At 41.3% G+C, this 20,286-nt stretch overlaps 1 long non-coding RNA gene across 1 annotated transcript in view; it reads left to right on the top strand.

Moving 5' to 3' along the window:
* The first annotated feature begins 895 nt into the window (after positions 1-895).
* The window catches only part of LOC114011108 (uncharacterized), a 171,326-nt gene continuing 151,935 nt past the window's right edge, over positions 896-20,286 (top strand). The window contains exon 1 of the long non-coding RNA XR_003552865.2: positions 896-1,006. This is a non-coding gene — a long non-coding RNA (uncharacterized LOC114011108). The remainder of the gene's footprint in view (positions 1,007-20,286) is intronic.

Below are 20,286 nucleotides of genomic sequence, written 5' to 3'. Positions count from 1 at the left end.
TGATAAAGACATTGCTTTAAAGTTTGTAAAAGATATCATCAGAGACCAGTGCTCTCAGACCAGGCTCTTTTAGATACACCATGCAAGGGGAGCGTAATGCTTAATGTCAAACTTACTTATTTTCAGATATTTGATGTTACATGCAATTTTTGATTTAGCAGAGTCATATAAAATACACTGAAAACACAATACAAATGTTAATTACACTAAGGAAAACATAACAATTGCAATAAACAGTTCACTCACAATGCCACTGTGATTCCCATTACCAGTCTTAACAATAAGCTCACCACCAAGATGCTAGGCATCTTCTGTTGCCAGGGAGGAATACAAAGGTTGAAGGAACACAAGGGTTGAAGCCAGCTCAAGCCTCTTGATCTGTTTGAAAGTCTTCTGTTAGGTATTTTTCTAATACTCTGGTTAAGCCACATACTTACTTCCCCCCTACCCCCGTCTGGCTAACTCAGGGAGAAATGTGTACCACCAGCTGATCCACTCAGCTGTTGATAGCTGTTTATCTTAATCAAAGGCCACCCTCTGGCCCCCTTTGTGTTGAGATGAAGTCAGCTGCTTTGTGTTATTCCCTGAGCACATCACCGTGTCCATCTCCTCTGGGTGTTGTTCCATCATAGGGCTTCATTCAGCAACTCTCCCCATAGGGGTTGTGTCAGTCACAGGTATCTGTAGGGGTTTGAATTCAACAGACCATGGCATTTGGATTAAAAAATAGCATTTCCTTGGCTCGTGCTAAGTGGAATAAACCAGCCTAATGCATTTCAAAATATAATTGTAAACAGGCAATGATTTTTACACATCTGTGTTTCTGGTGGAGTGCCTAGAGAGACTGTTTTTTTAACCCTAAGGCATTTTATGTTTTTTTTTTTTTAATCTGCAGGTGAAAACGCAAAATCATCACAAACTGAAGTCTGCAGACAACTCCAGTTTGGGAGAAGTGGGTCAGTGGAAGAGAAGCAGCTGACTGCGCCGAGTAACTCTGGATCCTGCGGTAAGCTGGGTGCACCGAGAGTGTTTGGTACAGCCAGGGGTAAATTCATGCGTGCACAAGGGACACCGAACACGCCTGAGGCATGGTCATCTCCACCCTGTGGACCAGCTGAAAAGGACTTAGTGTGACCTTGAAGGCTAATAGAACTGTGGGATGTAAGAGCAGATGAATACAAGGGAAAGTGTATGCATGCTGTGCTGCAGTCAGGGGAGTGAAATGCAGGAGCAGCTCATCCCCCGGTGCGTCGTTCTCCCTTGCCAGGAATTCTCAAGAGTAGTCGTTTCTCTAAAAAAATACCTAGTTCAGATTAATTTTGGAAAACGTGTTTTTGCAGACCAGCTGAAGCTGCTCGCTTCTCATCAGTCAGACCTGCTGCATGAAGGAAAACTGTTTCTCTCACTTTTGGCTTGTGAAAGCGGTGGGCGAGGTAACCCTCACGCTGTGGTGGAACAGCTATTTTTGCTTCCCAGGGCACTACAACGCAAATAGTGTCCCACTGTGTCTCCTCAGGGTGTGCCTTTGCTATCAAAATTTGCATGATATGTCAAATTATCTCCATGTCTACACTATGGAGATTTGATTAGGTTTTGCACATTACCACAGGGAAATTTTGGTGGCTGTGCCATTTCTCGGTGGATCATCTTTCCAGTGTTGACTTCTTTCTGCTGTTCTACCACATCAGCCTCTTCTTATAAGCTGTTAGGTGCCGTGCAGAAATAACTTCTTTGATCTGGTTAAAGAGCTGTGTCATACCTGTCACAGACAGCTGATGCTCTGCTTTCCCTCCTTCTCCTTCTGTCCTTCAGACTGCCTCCATCTAGTTGTCATCACTAAACTCTGTTCAACCGAAATAAGATGTACTGGCTACAACTTCAGTTTGATTTCAACCTATTTGGCCAATTCTCGAGTGTTATGTGAAAACCAATCCCTCCTACTGATAATATTTATAGTTTTAATACAAAGTGCTGCCAACGTTTTAGGAATTTAGGTTTGGTATCTTCTGAGCCCTCTCCTCCGGTCAGGTAATGTGTGAATATTGAAGTGCATTTTAGTGAGCTTTAAAATCTGCTAGGCTTTTCATGTACAAAATTTGTGAGAATCCTTTTCTGTCACTGCCACAATGATGCTGAGAGTGAGTGTGTATATAAAGATATATGAATGAAGGTTGGCAATGCTTGGTAACTTTTAGGTGAGTTTTTAGATTTATCTAAGTATATAATCACAGAAGTATCTGCACATAAATACGCATCTATGAGTATGGAATTAGTTAAATCAAGCATGCAGCAATCTGTAGGTGTAGGGAGATAGCGTTGCTGTCTGGTGAGGCTAAGGGCTTCAGCACTGTCATTCATTAACACCTTTTGGTTCCTTTCTGAGCTTCTTAACAAAGAGAAAGCAAGCATCTGATTTCACATTTTTCATGAGAAGACGGTATTGATTTCTTTTTCCTTAGACTCTTCACAGCTTTTGGGCACCTGGTCAAAACGCTGGGGAAAGCAGAACCTTTCAGCCTTCCTATGTGTCTCTGAGCACCTAAGCTAACCAAACCAACTGAGAAATCTGGTGTCATGAGTAAATGCTTGTAAGTTATTGTCCATTATATATATATAAGTGTTATAATCTAAATTATAAATTAAAAAAATAATTATATATATATAATCTTACGTATAAAGATTATTTATCTTTATACGTATAAATAATACAATATTTTATATATATATATGTGTTACTGTGACTAATGCTAATTGCTGTGACTAATGCTAATTAGTATGCTAATGACTGCCAAAAAAGATGAAAAAAAAGTCAAGGTAAAGACCTCTTTATTAGTTGGTCTTTCCAGGTGAGGTGGTGTGGAAATCTTATCTGCATGTGTTCAGAGTGTGTGTTATCAAGAATTACTGAAGGGGCATCTTTCAAAAACGGGCATCTTTCAAATTTTGGTAAAGATGTATAAGAAAATCAAAGTTCTTATTAGGGTAAAGTCAATCATTGGTAAAGATTTAATTGGAAAAAGGCTACATGGAGTACTCATTTAGAAACATGTTGCTGTTTTCTGAGAAAGAAGAGCTGAGATAGGGTTTGTCTGCGTGCAAGTTTACACCAGTTCACTACATTGGTTAAAGTAAAACGACAGAAATTGTTGTGGGCAGACTTGGTTAAGAAAAGCTGCTCCTAATTGAATTGAGCTATGCTGAAAGTGCAGCTTTAATGGAAATAAGGGGCTCCACATACTTGTTTGCAGCAATTTAACTTATGTAGTTTAAAATTTAACAGAAGCAAATTATAGTGTAGCTGGCCTTTTATAGGTCTGACCTATAAACACGGGAGCAGCCTCGGCTGGCGATACATGCTCGCTGAAGTTCCCTGTTCATAGCGGTGTCTGCAAACTCCACCTGCTCTCCCAGGTATTTTCTGCTGCTTTTATTGAATGCACACAGTGGGGATAGCTGATTTCCCTCTGAGCCCGAGGTTTGACTTGGTACCTAGGGACACGTAACTGCTGTTCCAAAGCCGTGTTTCAAATGTTTCGGTGTTGTATCTCCTCTTGATGAGGACAGATTGTGAATTCTGTCCTTTTGCACCCCTGCCTGTTGTCCCTGGAACACCCATTGCAGTTCTGCAGGGTGGAGTTTCATATATTTAAACGATGGGCACCAGTATATTGCCTGGTGGACTGGGAACCCTGGCAAATTGACACTTTTTTTGAGAGTAGCATTGGCAGTTACATGCATCTGCTCATATGAATAAGCAATCATGCAGTGGGTTTGTTTAATTAAAAGCAACTCCCAGTCCTCCAAAACAACCACCCTTTTGCAAATGCAGAAAGTCATTAACAGAGAGGCAGATGCATGCGTTCATCAGATTTCTCTAACTCTGCAAGCCTTGTAAACCTAGGAAAAAGAGGTTATGTGCACGTATTTGCAGCAGTGCTAAGAAACTTAACTGCATTACTCTTGCTACTTTCTGCAACAGCTATGAAAATGATAGAAATTCTTATGCGTGCACTATAATACTGATGCTGGTAACTTCTTGCATGTAAGAGGCACCCAGCAGAAGGTCCTGGTGACACAGAGGACTGTCAGAGCAAAGCAGACTCTCGAGGTTGGTAGTGTGCATGTGGAAATCATATAAAGTGTTTTTATTTGTTTATTTTTTTAGTGCACAGAGAAACAGGACATTAAATTAGATTTGGACAGCGATTGAATATGTCCAATATAAATAATATAAAGTCAGTAGTATCGTATACTTTATAGAATAATATATGCTTATATAGGCTCAGGATGAGTCTTGAGGGTACAACAGTGTACCTCCAAGAGGAGGGAGGAGATACCATGAAAGGAGCGGTTAAGGCATCTGCTCAAATGTTTCAATCAGTTACTTACTTAAGATTACAGCTGTCAGTTTTATAGTTTAAAAATACATTACTGAAGCCCTCCTCATTTTTAATCATTTTCACCAAAGCAAATCCCACTCCAGAGGTTTGTCTGCTCTAACAATGCATTTGATACAAACTTCCCCAAGGCATAAAGCAAGATGGGCAACCAATTTGTAAATTATAATAATCCAGTCAAGGTTAAGATTGCCTTGTTCTGCTGGGATATTATAAAATTTGAACCATGTACATACATCTGAAATAAATTAGCTGTGGGTGGTTGCTAGAGTTTTATCACTCTAGGGAACTCTCTCCTTAAATTTGAGATATATTGGACTCCTATTATCTGGTAATGCATTAATTTCAGTGGCATATATTTTTAGAGTAATGTTGGCTTCTAAATTATTTGAGTATTTGGGATAAAATGGGGTCATAAGAAGACAATTTGAAAGGCATGAAATGTAATTATTAGAGACGATGACCACTGACAATAAGATACTTGCATGTCCCCTCTGTTTAAATTATCTGCTGTGTTGTGAAGGAGGCAACAAAAAAGCATCACATAGCTGACCGATGCTGATGGTCTCTGCTTGCCATTTCTAAGCAATTTTAAATCTATGCAGTATGTTGTAAATGATGTAGATATATGTATTTTGCTCTAAACCCATGATTAAAGCCCTGTGTTCCTTAAACCGTTGTCTTAGCTAAATTCCAGCGTGGGGCTGCAGAAGAGCCCACAAATCCTGGAACAACTTCAGGGTCTGAATCAGTCAAATCAGACACAGCAAGGGAGCAAACAACAGTCTGAAGGTCTTGGCAGCCAGGTGTGATATTTTATGAATGTTCTTTTTATTGTCCCATAGTCTGTGTTGTACGTACATACCGAGAGGTATGCGTGAAGGTTAATGTCACGGTGGTTCCATTAATCCAAAAGTGACATGAAAGCTTGTGATGTACATTCAGGTTGCACCTAAACAACTTGCAGGTGTGAACGCTGGTGTGACCCAGGCTCACGTTCTCCTGATCAACTAGTGGTTCCCATTCGTTCCCCAGGAAGGGAAGAGGTATGATTGGTACCTATCTGCCATAAATTCGGGATATGGCTAGGGCATATCCAGTTAGGCTACCACCTCTGGGACTAGTCCTAGTCCCGTGACCTGTGGTGAAGACTTCTGATGGCTCCTGGAGGAGAAGGATATGGAAGTGAACTTGGTGCTCATTCTTGGAAAGCACTGACCGTTTTCTCAGTTCTGTCAGGCACCTGTCAGGTTTCAGGCTATATCAGTATCTTACAAGGTCCAGACAGTGAATTAGAGATTATTAGTGACACAATTAAATGGAAAGAAGGGAGAAAGCTGGAGGGATATAGATCTAGGCAGCAAAATAAATAGCCTGCTTGGGGGCAAGCAAGAAGGCTTAAGATGATGGTTAGGGAAGGGAGACTCAGTAATGTTGGTTTGGTTTTGTTAATGTTGTACAGACCAAATTATGGTTGAATATACTGAAAAAGAACCTTTAAAGGTGGGAGAGGGGGAAAAAATATGAAAGGAAGTCAGTGCAAATGTGGAGGAAAAGGTGCACCTGCCTATGGAAAGCTGATACCAAAAGAGAAAATGAAACCTCAAATAGAAGCAAAAAGCATTGCTGGGTATTTGTTTGCTTTTGAGGCAGCCAACAAAGTGCTGTGGAGCATGAGAAGGAGCTGATGATGGAGAGGGGTAAAGCGTAGGCAGGAGTCAGTGGGGCTAATGACCTGAGAAACTGTAGAGAGGGGAAACAAAAGATGTTTAGGAGTAGGAGAGACAGGATGAGATATGAGATGGGGAACTCTGCAGGAAGAAGTTGGTGCGGGCACAGAGCTTCCCGCGAAGAGCTCAGCAGCCGGGCGAGGAATGGAGGGCAAGGGCAGCCAAAGAGAAATGAAGTGCGGCTTAGGTCCTGGGTGCGTGCTTAGGGTACGTGTGATAAATCGCCTTCATTTGTCCCAACATCCCATCTCGCAAAGGGCAGCACAGTCATTTTCTCTTGCTGTTAACTGCATTTCTCACCGCCGTGTCTCAGAGGAAGCGAGTCACTGTGGCTTCTGCAAGCTCCCCAAACAGCCAACCGACCGAACGCCATCAGCGTGATCCCCTTCCTGCTAAACACTGTAACAGGTGTCTGTGACAAATTTTCACGTAGCCCCATTTTTCAAAACAAGTTCTTGCAGAATGAAATGAGGATATTTTTGCATGTTTACTATAGTTGCTCCTTTTTTTCTTGGAGTTTTGAATCTCTGCAACAAGGCAATGTTAGATAGACAATACCTTGCCTCTAGATCTCTTCCCAGACTAAGATCTTATTCATAATATGATTTCTGGCAATTCTTGAGCAAGTGTTATGTTTTCTCTTTCTTAATGATCTCAGTTTGCATATGAAGTTAATGTAATTAAAAAAGCAAATCTGGCACAGTTAGCTGGTTATCGGAAAGGTTTGTTCATCCTGGAGCCAGTGTGTGCTTAAATTGTGTGGCTTCACACACTAATAGAGGTGAATTTCCCAGAGCCTCAGGCACTTGGACCAAAGTACATATGCTATTTATTTTTTTTAACTTGTGTGCTCACTGAAGAGTCTGTGTAGCTCTGAGGAGCACCTCTCCACAAAGGTGCCTTTAATATAAAGTCTCAGTGCACCAAGTTTAAATAAAGGCTTGCCCTTGGTGTGCACATCAACCCTTGCTGACGGGGCCATAATGTGCAGCCACTGTAGCAATACGGTCAGATGTAAAACAACATAAAAGCCATAAAAACAGTTAATAAAGAAAGTTATTTAACTTTAACCTTAAAGTATTTTTCACGTTGAAGTATATTAAAGGGACCGGAGCCTTTATGTCCATTTGTGCAGAAAGAAGTTCTTTCCCAAGGGCCACCAAGTTAATTGGCTGCCAGGCAAGAGCACGAGAGTCTGCTGTGGCAAAGAGGAATAGATGCAAAGCATTCATACTTCCCAGCCTGATAATCTTTATTAGCCCTTGTGAGATTAAAAGAGTTTGTCTTCATCCCATAGGAAATGGCACAGTGCAGCGGTATTTACACAACAGGCTCAGTATTCAGTGTATTTATTGTAAGGCAAATTCAATTCCACTTCATAAAGCTCCCACTGTGTGTTGCTGTAATCAATAGGAATAGTGCATAATAGTAAATATTATATAAAAGCCGTCTTGTGTTTCTGTCAAGTGGCAGTGGGCATCCTGAATCTTGCTGATTCGCTTCCTAGTGTAACTACAGTAAGTTTTAGCTATTTTGATAAACCAAATCCGGGGTTTTTGGAGGGCACTAAGCTGCCCGCTCGGCACTTCCTGCATTGCGCTTTCGCCCCAGGCGTCCCCTTGTTTTCAGGGACCCGGTCAGCTCTGCTCCGAAACCAAGCTCCGGCTCAGCTCTCGCCTCCTGTGCAGAGAGCTTTTGTTCTGAGCATCATGTCTGTGCACACCTGAGTCACCAAAGTGAACTAACGTGTTTTTCCAAGTTTAAATATGTGTTTTCAAGCTAAAGACTGAGTAACAGTGACACCTGTACACAGAAATACTTTTTTTCTTATTTTTTAGAAGCATTTTAAAGGCATCAGCTGTCTATAATTTTTATGTCCAAAAAATGTCCTGGTCTTTCATGATGAAAGGGAAACAGTAAGAACAATTCTTTGGGGTGGTTGTGAGCGCTGGGAGGGGTCTGCTTGGAGACTGTCACATCTTTCACTGTGCAGAATTCCACTGACACGATGTGACGCAGAGCAAACTGAGTGTGGTGTTAATCCCTGTTCATCCCACAACAATGATGTTATTGCGAGAGTCAAAACGATCCGCTAAAAGGAGAACATACACCAGTCGTATTGTAGACATACTCCAGGTGAACAGAAACTGAAGAGATCCTCTGCTCAGTTGAGAAAGGAGGTTAAGGAGGCTGGGTAGGGGGACAATAGAGAAAACCACGAGGAGGACATGGTGTCCGCAGAGCAGCCAAGGGAAATCAGGTGCCCTTCATAATGCAGAACCAAGATCAAAATCTTAAACCTGTGGTTTGCACACGACTCCCAGGTTTAAAGAATGGGTTGGATGTTTGCATGCTTTGGGATCTGATCTCTTCTTGCCTTCCAAGGAGACGTGGGTATAAAAATGCCATTTGGACTTGAAACTTGAGCCTATACATCATTAATCTGCTTGCTGATTTCAGTGACGGTTGCATGAGATTGGTAGGGCTCTCTCTTTTCCCAGAAACGCTGAGCACCAATCACTTCAAATGATGTCGATGAAAGTGTTCAAGGACTGGTTTCCCTGAGAATTTAATCCCTAATTTCTTTTGTAAATCACAGTTTTATACTCTGGAGCACAATTAATAAGTAAAAGAGTGGACCATTTAATTGATTTACCAAAAGGCCTATGATCATAAATTATGATTCTTGATAAATTTGATGGAATTGACGTATAGGTATGCCTTTCTACCTACTGAAAATGTTTTCTATTTGAATATTCTGGTGTGGGCATACCCTTGTGATAGTGCATGTGATAACTGTAGCTGAGTTCTGATCTTTTGCAGTTTGGGTACCAGGGTATTTCTGGATGCAGCCCTTCCTGCCAGTAAGCAAAGGTTTCGTTTGCTAGGGTACCTTAGTGTGCTGTCCCACTCCTTCAATGCCAAAACACAGTGACAAAAGCACACTGATGATCTCAGGTCATGTGTACCATGTATCACTTCTCAATTATTTGACTTTGAAAGAGGAAAGCAGGTTTCAGTAAAGTAGTAGAAAGCATAGTGAATTGGATCTTCCTGATTTCCAGGGACCGTTTTTCTCATTTTTGGTTTCTTTCCCCTTCTGACTGCTGTATGATTGGTGCTAAATGTTTGAGATGACCTTTTCTTTTCTTTTCTTTTTTTGTTTTGTTTAAGTTGTGGTATAGATACTGAGTGTCTGAATTTTTCAGATTCTGGAGTTTCGAACAAGATGTAGTCCACTATACTTTTATTACATTTATGTGTACTTTATTGTTATTTATGTTTTGGGCAGATCAGATTAAGACAAGCATTAACGTAAAGGCTGAGGTTTAATGTTGTATTGCTAATGGCATAATTATTGAGCACAATTTATCAAGTTTTAAAATGTAACAATTCTTTGGTGCTTAGTATTTCGAAAACCTCCGTCTTGCAGGCACGTTGTACAGCAGGCTTTCCTAGATGTTCTGTTTCTGTCCGTAAGTGCTGGCAGGGATGGCAGTGCCAGGTTTTGTGCCAGGGTGTATGTTCTGAAGGAGGTTGCGGAGGGCTGGTTGCCTGTCCGTCGGGGAGAGCAGCGCCTGTGCTCGGGCAGGTTCCTGGGGGGTGGCTGCTCTTGGTGGTGGTGCCCTCGGGGTGGGCACAGCCTGTGCTTACTCATCTAGTGCAGCAGGCAGGATCTGTCCCGTGGTGCAGCTGGCTCTGGGAGGCTGGAGCTGGGACCCTGGTGGTGGGGAGCACCCTCTACTGAGAGCAGGCGCGTGCTTTCAGGAGGATGTTGCTGCCTAGGCAAAGCCCTTGGGTGTGCTGGTGCACCTCACTGGGAGCATAGATATGGTCGCGGCTCCTGACCTTGTGCTGGGAGGGTGGGAGCTCTTAAAGTGAACAAAACCACCAGTACGTAGAGTTTGGACAGCCACATACTGCACGTGAACAGTCACATACTCCATGTGAACAGATTTCCTGACCTGACTGAAATCATTGCCAAAATGCAGCCTTGAACTGATTAGTTGCATATTTTTTTTTAAATGACTCTCAGAAAAAGGGGAAAGAAGAAGAAGATGAGGTAAATAGGTGGGGAAGATCATGTTTTCCTTCCCCATTTCACCTGCCAGCTGGAGCTGGAATCTTATCCTAGTCTGTGGTAGATAATTTGCAGTAAGGATAATATTTTTTTTTTTTTTAACAGCCTTGGGGTAGCTTTTGGGTAGCTTGCTGTTTTCTTTGTGTTTTGAAGTGCCCTTGATGCAGTGGAGCACGCTGGCCATGCCTGTGCCCCAAACCCCTGTGCTGTGCTGGCTGTGGGGCTCGGTGGTGCCTGCGTGGCTCTGTGTTGCTTCCAAACCCGCCACCTCCAAGGGCTCCCCCCACCTTATTCTCCTGTTCTGTTTGTCAGTTATAACATCACACCTTTTAAGTGACCTACTGGTATATAAACTCTGCATTTCTTTACCCTTAAAGTATTCTTAAGTGCTCAGTGGCAAGTCTGTTTTGAATATCTTGTTTTTATAGGGGGGACTGACTTTCTGTCTTTGGGGATCACTCTGCATTTTGTTCCTGCTGCAGTCTGTGAGAGAGAACCCCGTAACAGCAATGCAGCTGTAGCCAATCAATATTTTTTAAAGTCTGGCTGGTTTAACATGCAATATATGTGGTATTTTTTGCTTATTTATATGCACTTGTAATAGATTTTAAAAAATATATTAATAATAAAAAGGAAAGTATTTGTCCTTATGTTGTTACTTAAGATACAGAGAGGTCTTGCAATCTTCTCAAATACAGGCAGAATATTTTTATCCAGCACATTTGCAGAGTGTGTTTTCACCTCACTGTGCAGGGCAATGGGTTGAGAAGGGCTGAAAACAAAACGAACAGTTCCCACACTTCCCAAACCTTCCAGAAAACTGCAAGTCTGGTACCAGAGAAAGAAATGTATGCCTTAGGGTTTCCGTTGCCCTGTGTGTTGCGCTTAGTCACGCTGTTCTGGCATGTTACATCTACATCATGTCTGATTAGATATAGCACATCCATACGTAACCAAAGGAAAATGATATCACGTGGTTAGAAACCCTTCCAGTCTTTGAAAGTCGAGGATTTTTGATCTTATTTACTTGTTTTGGTTTTATTAAAAACCTATGGCTTTAATAGCTCTTCTTTTGTTTTCTTTTAAACAGACGTGGGGGATAATTCAGCAGTCCAGAGTAGATATTCCCTACGCTCTGTTACCAGAGAAAGCCGTGCAGTATGTCCCAGACCCACGGTGCTTTCCTCTTGAATGCAGTCCGTGACAGCGCTTTGTTTCCAGCTGGAACATAGTGAGTGCCACGAGGGGCTCTGTGCTCTGCACCTAAATGGCAGAGAAAAAAATACAACTACAAACCCAAGGGAAAAGAGAGCAAACCTTCCTCCCTTCCCTGAAGTCTTACAGCCCTGGTGTTTCTGCTTGTTGTTGCTGGAAAGGGGCTGCGCTCCTGGCGTTACGTCTGTACAGTGCAGCAGCGCACCAGCCATCGTTTGAGTTGTTTGCGTAGTTCCTCAATGGTGGGGCCAGACTCAACCTGCCGCTTCAGGATGCGCTTAGGGTTGTGTCTTGATCATGCACTTTGAAAAAACAGGTTTGCATTTCTGTAATCCTGTAATCTTATTTGCTTTTTTTTTTCTTTTTTAATTTTTCTTCCCCTCCTGCTGCTTTCTTTCCATTTTATGCTCCAGGTTTAAAACCTGTGGAGCACGTGAACTTGATCCATTAAGACCCTTATCAATGCCAAACTGGCATGGTCCTCAGTGCAGCGGTACTTGCATCTATAGGTGGAAGCTGGATCTTACTGATGGAAACATGTTTGTTTATAATTAGAAACCATTTATTTCGTTCTGGATAATTTGTTAGTTACCTTTAAGCTTTGTAAACCCAAGAGGTGGAGGGAAAGGTTTTATTTCTTGATTACTGGTTGACAGGTGTATTTCTGAAACGTGATTGGAAGAAATTAAGTGAATTCATGATGCCAAATAGATATCAGGGAAAAAAAAGTGAAAAAAATAGTGTCCCATAATCACTGCTGAAATGGTTTACATTCACTTTGAGGGGTTTAAGTGATAAGTTGGTCTATTTATTTTTTTCATGTTATCTGGCATGCACAGTAACCGGTTATTATTTCTATTGCATCTGTCATCCAGCGGCAATGGGAGCATTATCAGGTTAGGCTCTGTATCTATACACTGTAAGCAGTTTCTGGACATGAAGAGTTTATATTCTAAAGTAACATGACAAGAAAGAAGATCTTTTTTTGAGATTCCTGTTTGCAAGAAGAGGGATGCTCAGAGTATCACTGATTTTCCCAGGTGTCATTGTAACGGTGCTGTCAGAGCTGGGAACTGCACCCTGGCACTCCAATCTGAGCGCCACGGCCTTGGATGCAAAGCCCATCTTCCTCGCTAATGGAAAGAGCTTTTTTTTCTGTTGTTCCAAAGTTATTTATAGTATGATTGCAGATGGGCACGGTTCAAAAAGAGTTTTATGCTTAGCTCCTGCAATTCCTTTGAAAACTACCTGGTGAGCATCCTCCTGGTTCTAAGAGGAACTCTGAACTTGAGGAGCTCTAGCACTTCCAGGGCAGCTTCAGACCTTGTCCATCTTTATTATCGAAGGAAACAAATGGAATTTCTGTCATAACAGATTGACAGGATAAAAGCAACACATTCCCCAAGTATTTTTGCATGAAGTAATTCAGAACTGAGCTCTTGGCCGGACAAACGTGTGTGAGGTTCTAGAGGGTGGTGCTTGATTTTATTCCTCGCAGGTTTTTTTGGCCCATGATTTTCTATAAGCTACATTTGACATATTTAATAAACAACTTTGTTCAGAAACTATTTCTTCTGTCCTGCTGATTTATATTTAAATAGAAACCCAAGCACCCAGAGAGTAGGCAAGGGAAGATATTTACCAGTGGCAATACTTTATTTCTTGGCAGAAAACACAGACAAATGAGGTAATTGCTGTGATGGCTTCTGGAGCCGCTTTTGGAGCGTGTCATGCAGTAGATGTAATGAGGAGCTGATTGGGCTGTCTTGTCCACCTGGACATACTTTGGCTTTGATTCTTCATTAATTCTGTAGGAAAACAAGCTGCCATGCCAGTCCCATTCAGCGAGGGACTGTCGCAGATGACTGATCATTGTCAAAAGGAAATGGTATTTTCTCATGGCCATATGTTCTCTGGGATTCCATTCTGCAGCTCTCCAGAAACCTGTTTGTTGCCCTCTGAGATGGTGTATATAGAAAAGGAACACTGGAATTCGGGAAGGGATTGAAAAACTAATAAAAGCATGACAAAAAGAATAAAAGTGTGACTTACCCTAAAAGGAAAGGACTTGCATATTGATAAGCTTGAAATGAAATGATAAAAAATTAATGATGGTGTATTGTGGACTAAGGACATGTCTTTGCCACTAAACCAGATATGAAACTGGAGCTTAGGATATTCTGTTTTCAACAGAAGTAGTTGTCTCCATTTGTTTTACTGGTAACAGAGATTTAATCAAGTGTCTGTACAGCACTTACAATTATTTAAAAGTTATATTATTAATGTTTTATTATCAAGATGCCTGAGTTAATTAAAAAAACTAAAAAAGTAAATGCAAAAGGTAAAAATTGGTGATTGCAACGTAAAGGTCAGGTAAGCAACAAGATCTCTGGTGGGTATGAATCTTTTTTTCGCTCTTACATGTGGGAGGGAGTGTTGAAATGTAGCCAATAAGCAAAGTGGCTGACATCATGAGGTGAACAGAAATACATCAGAAAGGTACAGTGAACATTTTTTTGCTGCCTAGAGCTTATCAAGTTGCACTAGGATTCCATTGTCTGTCAGGGTTATGTATGCCAGAGATGCAGCCTTCTAGAGGTATACCTGTAATTTTCACAGTTAATTGGGAAACACACTTTACACACTCGAAAGGGACAGACCACACAGTGGTCTGTTGAAAGCAACTGATAGTTCCTTCCAGTTAGACCGTTATTTCCCTTTTCCCTTTAATTTCGAAGGGAGTCCCGGTAGAGCTGCGGCACTGACCTTGAGTGCTGTGTGTGCGGTGCTCTGGGAGGCAGAGGTGATGGAAACAGATGAGGTGATGGAAACAGATGAGGTGATGGAAACAGAAACAGATGGTACAATGTGAGCAGCTGGCCGGGGATGGTAAGAACTTGGTGCTTTACAACAGGAAGTTTTGGCACATCCTAATTTATTTTTTGCCTGTGTTTGTGGTGGAGAAGAGAAAAATGCAGTTTGGTCATGCTCTATAGAAGGCTTGGAGCACGAACATGCGTTGGGGCTCATGAGACATCCCACTGATATCTCGATGGGATACACTGAAGTAGAACACCCATTTAATTTTCACTATGATCCTGTTGGCTGAGGCCTGCAAGCTGGCAAAACACATGGGTAACCAGTGAAGTATACATTCAAGGAATTCAGGATTAATTAAAAAAACCCCAACAATATACTGAGTGACCCAGTAATGTTTAGCAAAATGCTTCATGCAAGCCAGTGTGTTCTGTTGGAAATGTCGGTTGTGTTCCACCGGGTGCAGGCGGTCTGTGCAGCCCAGCCTGGGAAGGCTGCTGGTTGTGGCTCGCCGTGCAGTTCTCCAGCTGCTTCCAGCCTTCAGCAGCGCGTGGGCAGCTTGGGGCAGGCTGGAGAGTGTCTGACCCAAGGGAATTGCAAAGGGAATTGAGGGAGGCAGGAGGTAATTACCTGAGCTGGAGCATGGCCAGGAGATAGGAACGAAGATTGCAGTGCTTATTAAACCCCGTGAGTAATGAAGAGCTATCTTTTACGGCCAGATAGTCATCTTGGAATGACTTGATATGATTCACTTTTTCTGGCAAGAGGTGAATGACTGACATTGTCAATAACTATAAAGTTACTCACTGGATAAAGTGCATATTTTGTCTAGTCAGCTTCTCTCTGGCAAATTCATTTTCCTCTGTAAGAGCCATGGTTAGACTACCAAGAAGAGCATTCTGCTGGGTTTGCTTAGGGGAGCAGCCTCATTCTTCGTTGCCAAGAACTTGTGGGGCATTACAAAATATTTCTGGAAATTGTCAAAAAGGGATGTTTGCATGTTTTCATTTTCTTTGTTTTAATTTTCTTTTCCGGAATATTTCACATGATCATACTGAATCATTGTATATAATGATACAATGTATTTATCAGTCATTCCACAATTTCTATAAATATCCTATTATTACTCCTGTAATATAATATTTTTTGTTTTCAATATGAAATCACAATGAGTATGTATAATAGATTTTAAAATATTTAATCAAGATTCTGAACCCTGCATTTTAGCATATGTATTTAACTTACAGGTTTAAGTGATTTTTTTTTTTTTGCTCATCTGCCTCTTCTTTTTGAAAATTCTTTCCAAAAAATCAAAAAACTCTTGCCTAAGGCATAATGTAGAGCTACTGATTTTTTGTCTGTTTTTAGGTAGAAGTAAATTAGGATTATGTCAAAGGTTTACATTTCTCAGAGAATCATTGGGACCCAACTGATTTCAAGGAATTCTTTAGAAGAGACTAAGAAATCTAAATTCGTATTATATGTGTGTTGTATATGTTATACCTACCCATAAACTATTAGAAGAACTGGTGGAGTTTGCCTGGGAAGGCAATATGGTTTTGTTAATAATGTAAAGATCAGAAATTTGGTTTCTCTTTCAGCTCAGGTTCCCTCTCTGTATCTCTTTTGTCTCTCATTTTGTTGCCACTTTTGTTTAATTAGACTGCCTGACCTTTGGTCAGGGACTGTTTTACTGTTTTTATATACTGTATAGTGTAATTATAATCTTAACAGTATGTGAGATCCAACACTGTATAGAATAAATTTCAAGCACTTTAAAACAATTTGAAATTAATGATTTCACCAAGACTCTCATTCAGCAAAGCACTTGACTGTGGTGCACTTTTAGCTTACGAATTTCACTCTTGATTATTATTGAGACCGTTTTAAGCCTTGAATTCAAACACCTGCTGAAGTGCTTTGTAGTGAAATATATGCTAGAGTAAAGCTGCTCAGAAATGCATTTATAAGTGTATTTTAATTCATTCCAGCTCTGTCCCTCTTCTGAGGCAGACTGACAGGCTTATCGGGAGGAGCTCAAAGCTCTGCTTCAAATTAGGCTTGAGAAATCTAAAAATGAATGAGGTTTTGGTGTTGGTTTTTGTTTGTTTGGGTTTTTTTTTTTTTCCCCTTGAAAATTAGTAAGGTTTTTTCCTTTATGTAGGTGCATGGCTATCAGAAATGCATTTAGTTAGTGAATTTCACTAGCCCAGAGAAAGACCCCTAAGAGGTACGATAATGCAGTGTCTCCATGCTTCAGTCTCCTACACCATCAATCAGCTCTCTTCACCCAGTGTTTGAATGTTGATGCTATCACTCAGGCTGGCACTTGAAATCAAAGTTTTGCTGAGGTTTGTTTGTTTGTTTGTTTTTTACTCTTTAAGTGCAGATGGAAGAGTTTAGGAAGAAAAACAAGGCAGTAAATGTGAAACCTGGAGCACAGTGTTTGTCAGCTTTTTATGACTGGGGTCTTGATGTATTTAAAGAAGGCACTTTGAAGCAAAAAAAAACCCCCAACAACCCAACCCTGAGAATTCCAGTGAAACAAAATAGGCAGGTTTAGCTTTGGCAAACACCTTTCAATTTGAAGAATGCTTCAGCTTGTGGGCGTACTCTGCTCCTGCATAGCAAATTCCACCTCCCATGCCTCACGCCACATGAGCAGTGAGTAGTACAGGCAGCGCGTATGACCTACCCTAAACTCCCAAACAAACATCCCCCCTTTGCACTGGTGCCTTTCCTTTCACTCAAGATTTCTGTCGGACTTTACGGGCTGCAGGTAGATGTGGAAGGCCCCCTTGGAAGCCCTGAAGAAAGCAACGGCAAAGGAAGATGGGCTGGCTTTCATTGCTGGGGAATAGCAGAGCTGGGAGCAGAACATGGAGCTGGGACCTACAGCCGCACGTTTTAAGCATTTTGACCTTGATCTAAAACCTGTTAACGCTAATGCTGTTACATTCTCCCGCTGCTTTTAATACTCTTTGATTAATTGAAGTCAATGGGAAAGTACAAGCTGAATCTGAATCCATGGGATTTACAGTCTTGCTTTCCCTTCAACACCGCTTGCAGAGTGCTGGTCTTTGACCACTTTCCCTGACCAGCCAGCTGGGGCTTAAGGGCTTTGCAATTTAAAGGACTTTTTTTTTTTTTTTTTCCCCCCCTTCTTTCAATTTTATCTTTATTTTAAGGTTCTTGATTTACCTGGAATAAAGCTCCATTCTTCACAACTTTCTTTAGATGCAGAATGCTATCAGGAAGATGTGTTAAATTTTATTGCAGCATTTCATAAATAGATGCTGCTTATTCAAGAAAACCCATTTCAGCCAGCTAAGTGAAAATAAATAGAAAGATATGCATTATTTACGGGACATAATGTGAGTAAGTAGGCTGCATGCACAAATAGCAGATGAAAAACCAGCAGATGTTGCTAGGAAAATGGCTGTTAGGGAGAAAAGCTGTCTTCAGGCACACATGGTGTATATATAGACTTTGTTAAAAACCAAAGGTAAATCGGTTTTTCACAATAATTGTCATCCCCAGACTTTAATCTGAGAAACTGGGGACACTGGCATTCGCTTCCTTCAGCAGTAAGACTACATCTTGATTGCCATGCCCTTTCTTTATGTAAATAGGAGAAAGACATTAACCTGTTTAATTAGGAGTTTACTTTCCATGCTGGCTAAGGTTTTTGCTTTATTTTCCCGACATTTCCATCTGCCCCAGAAAATGATCAGCAGCTAGCATGGTGTACATAATGCTGACGAGCAGGAATCAGCCAGGCGAACTCTTCTTCACAGCCATATATTATACACCCCAAATAATGCACAGTTTTCTTGCCTGTTTCAGGGTTAATTCTGATCAAAGTTGACTTTTTCTTTTTCTTCATGAGGAGTCAATGAGTTTGAGAAATGTCCCTGGTTATACCTACCTTGCTAGAGATAACCTGTCTTCTCGGATGTGGAGTGTGTTATGTCAGCTGTCTGAAGTTAATTGGGGTGGATAAGACAGACCATGAGAAACTACCCCCATTTCTGAGCAGCTGAAGAGCCAAGAGTCAGGGAGCAAAAGGACGGAGCTGTTCTGCAAGGGAAAGCAAGACGTGAGCAAGGGTGACAGCTCTGCACACGGGGAAAGGCTTCTCACAGGTCTTGTCATAGCAGCCTGGTCCCAGGTTTCACGCCATGCCAGAGCAGAGCAGCCTGGAAGGCAGCCTTCAAGTTCTCAGGTTTTCAAAAGCGTTTCTGACCTCGCCAGAGCTTTTTCCATCCCTAGGAAGTGGCCAAGAACCTTGCAGACCTGAGCCACAGGAGAAGGGCTGTGATGCTCGTTACGCCGGCATGGTCCCAGAGGACAGACTTTATGTTATTACTAGTTTAGGCTTTCTGTGGGGAACTGCAGAACTCAACATGAAGCAGATGGGATAAAAATATTAAAAATACTGAATGACATTTTAGGCTGATTTCTGATTCTACCAAGAACCATTTTACCTATGACCAGTTGTTTGGGTTTGTTTTTTTTTTTAATATCTGTGCCCTGACCCAAAGCCAAAAGCTGCCATTGATCCCGCATCATGCCATGGGGCTCAGGGAAAGGAGAAATTTGCTATGCTTGTGAAGAAAAAAGGAGCAGAATAGGTCACATTTCTCTGCATATACCTGAATAACCTCAAGGTTTCTGTTGGCAAATACATTGTAGCTGCAAGGAGCATTTACAATAGGCCATAAATATAAATGAGTTCTGGGATGAAGAGACACTATCTTGGAAGATGAATTGTGAATGCACTTTTTTTTTATACGCAGGGGAAAGCTATATAATTATGTCTTAGTTAATTCATAATAAGAAAATTCTTATAGTCTCCTTCCCTGAGTAAGCTGCTGAAGAAGCTAGGATGTGGGGAAACAGGCCTTTTCCTGGTAAACTGGCTTCATGTGGCAGGAACGAGGACCCTTAACACAGTTTGCTGATTACATCGTGGGACAATAAAGTGATAGTTCATTAACACAACCAGCCATACAGTAATCTTAAAGCTGATACAAGAATCCTCCTGATTAAGATATAGCCTATTGGTAGTTGCATGTTTTTCTTAGGAAGCGAGGATTTGTGAAGGAACTTCTACTTTTCAGTAGGAAAGTTCAGAACAAGCATCTCAAACTCTTCAGCTCTGAAAATGCTGAACACTTCAAATGGAGGTGGTTTGCTATGAATCATTATTGCAGAATAAAGTACTCTGAAAAGAGCTACAACAATTTAATTTAAGCATTTTTAGCTTAGTATGTCAGGGCTATCTATTATACTGCTGTGTATTATATATTGACTAGCCTCCTCTTTTGACATTGAAATTAGTGTTGAAGTGTCAGAGATTCCCCTGTGGTTGAAATTCTGCTTTCTAGCTAACTCTAAATGGATCTTCTTCTCTTCCCATATTGGTTTGATTTCTTAATTTTTAATGCAATTACTCTTGATTTATACCACTAAATGAGAAGGTATTTTTTTAAACCAACAAACACGAGCCACCTGGGTTTTCTTAATTGCTGAAATGAGTTGTTCACATATGCTGGCTTTTTATGTGATCAAATTATTTTATTTAATGCCCAGGTTTCCATTCAAGAGGGGGAGGAGTGCGTACTCACAGTGCTGGTGCCAGCTGAAGTGATTTCTCAGGGTACTGCTGCGCAGCCTTGCGTGGATTTTCTGGCTCTGCTGATCAGCCGTGCCTTTCCCTGGCACCTGTGTGAGCCAGCATCTTTGTGCTGCCTTTTCCTCTGGTCCTGAATTGGTCTGAATGAGTCCTCCAGCACTCGCAGTGTAGTTAATGCTGTTTAATGCGGGTGCTTGGACTACACTTTAAATTTGAGGTTTGGGATAGATGTAAGAGGTGTCACAGTGAAGGCACAAGTGGCTAGGAGAAAGCACTTTAACGTTTTCCATTGCAAGGTCCGGCACGTTCATGTTAATCCAGTGTGTTTGGGAGACAAAAAATTACGAATAAGACATTTTAAGAGAAAAATGGTTTTAATTTTTGTGTCTTTCAAGCAGCATTGTACAA

This window comes from Falco peregrinus, chromosome 11, assembly GCF_023634155.1.
Source record: "Falco peregrinus isolate bFalPer1 chromosome 11, bFalPer1.pri, whole genome shotgun sequence".
Classification (NCBI taxonomy): Eukaryota; Metazoa; Chordata; class Aves; order Falconiformes; family Falconidae; genus Falco; species Falco peregrinus.
Note: the sequence above shows the minus strand (reverse complement) of the source record. Positions and strands in the feature narration are given on the sequence as shown.